At 41.4% G+C, this 2,237-nt stretch overlaps 1 pseudogene; it reads right to left on the reverse strand.

The window, feature by feature from the left end:
- Positions 1 to 712: 712 nt before the first annotated feature.
- On the reverse strand, positions 713 to 1,309 carry LOC118642374 (annotated as a pseudogene).
- Positions 1,310 to 2,237: the final 928 nt, after the last annotated feature.

A 2,237-nucleotide genomic window follows, 5' to 3' on the forward strand; every position in this document is an offset into this window, starting at 1 on the left:
ATAAATAATATTTCAAGAGGTAACAGCAAAAGATAATATTTAAACGGATTACTAAAATAACATTTACATGACTCTGAACAATTCTTGAACTCTTATTAAAACCACAAAGAGAGCCCTGGGCAGTTTGGCTTAGCAAATGGAGCATGGGCTAGATTAGAGGACTGGAGGGTTGAGGGTTTCACTCCCAGTCAAGGGCAAGTACCTGGGTTGCAGGTTTGATCCCCAGTCCCAGTTAGGGCCATGCTGGAGGCAACCAATCAATGCGTCTCTCTCACATGGATGCTTATTTCTCTCTCTCTCTTTCTCTCTGTCTCTCTCTCTCTCTCTCTCTCCTCTCCGTCTCCCTCTCCCTCTCCCTTCCTTCCACTCTATCTAACAAATCAATGGAAAAATATCCTCGGGTGAGGATTAACAATAACAACAACAAACAAAGAGAGAAAAATTATTTATTTTATGAATTTCATAAAGGACTGAACGTGCAGCTGACATCTGCTGGTAATGATTTGATAACATACAATTTGTCTAGTAGCCGAACAGATTGTTTTTATTGTATTTTCTAAGCATAAGAGATCATTAAAGGCAAAACCTATATGATGTAATCACACACAAAAAAATGGTCACCATGGGCTATACTACCAATGAAATTGTAGGTAGACAAATTTTTTCTGGTCAAGAGAAAATAAAAAAATTGCTTAGCTCTGCATCTTTCACTCTACAAGATGAATTTCCTTTGAAAGAATCCAATGAAAATGGCTGCGATTACAACAAGGATTAAAGTAAAAGCATTGGTGACATTATCTTTGAAGGATGCAGTTGAGGTTGATCTGGGTTTCTCAGAGTATGCTACCTTTCTGATCCTTCATCTCTCAGGTATCGATTTTCTTCTGATAGCTTCATTTCTCCCTGAGGTCTTTTAACTTTTCCACGAATTTCCTTGTTTCATTATCATTGAGTGAAACACTACGTGATTTGGGCGTAGGTCCATCTTGTTTAGATGCATTCAGTGGAACAGCTTTGCTAGATTTCACATCATTCAATTTATCATTTTCTTTGGGCCTTTCAAAGACACATCTCAATTTAGAATCCATTACAGTCACAGTCAACCCTGGGTCAATAGTTCCACTGTTGGGCCTCACAAAGCACTGACAGGTGCTGTAGTCTTAACATTGACGCACACTTTTCTGTCTGATGGATTTCCCAACTTAAGATCTGTAGTGACTACATTTATGAAGGGGACTTTGAAGTTGAGGTCTGTGGAAGGGTGGGGGGCCAGGATCTGCTTGTGCTTTGCCATGACCCCGGAGGCGGATGCCACTGGAGGGACAGCACAGAGTGGGGGCACTCCCACCCAGAGCTTTGCTGGCTGGGGAAGGTGTTTGACAGCAGCGACGGCTTGGGCCAATTCACGGCTCTCAAACCCTGATGCCTGCTGTTGTGTCTTGGGGTTGGTGGGTCTCCTGATGGGTCAACAACTCTGGGTCTTAAAAATGACTCAATCCCACACCAGCCACTGCTGCTATAGGCACTGTGATCCTCGGTGCCCCACATGAAGACTTCTGCTTGCCTACGTGTACACCCCATTGCCCTGGAGTCCCTAGCACTAAAACTCCCTTATTAAAGTAAGGATGGATGGATTATTGTGCTCTCTTCAATTTGCCATTAAGAAAGCATCTGCAACATGAGGTATTAGTTTTTGCATTCAGCTGATGACTTTGCCATTCCTTTTCTGTAAATGTCTGTCCCCTTCCATGGTACTTTCCACACTTCCTCCAGAGACTCTCCTCCAGAAACAACTTTATTTTCTCTCTTCAATGTTATACTACACAGCAAAGATGGTACAGCACCTCCCTCGCCCCCCGCCTTGTTTCTGTGACTTTGCCTAGGCAGTTACCTCTGTTGGAAATACCCTTATTTTATAACTAGTAGAACTGGATTACTTTTTCGGGAAACTCCAACCCATTCCTCTAATCTCAGTTCAAATGCCTTCTTCTGTAGGCCTCTACTCCTATGCTCACTTTTTATTTCATACTTATATGTGTTATGGCACAAGTATTTTACTATGAATATTAGTGTGTCTCCTTACCTTCTCCTTGGAGGGCAAGAAATTACATTTTTGTATTCATGTTTCCTAGAGCAGTATCTACTATACAGTAGGAAGGGAATACATATTTTTTAATGAATGATAGCTTGTTTCACCTATTTAACAAGCTGTAATAATAACATAAACTGTTAAAGAT

The sequence above is a fragment of the Molossus molossus genome, unplaced genomic scaffold (genome assembly GCF_014108415.1).
Source record: "Molossus molossus isolate mMolMol1 unplaced genomic scaffold, mMolMol1.p scaffold_m16_p_3, whole genome shotgun sequence".
NCBI classification, from domain to species: Eukaryota; Metazoa; Chordata; class Mammalia; order Chiroptera; family Molossidae; genus Molossus; species Molossus molossus.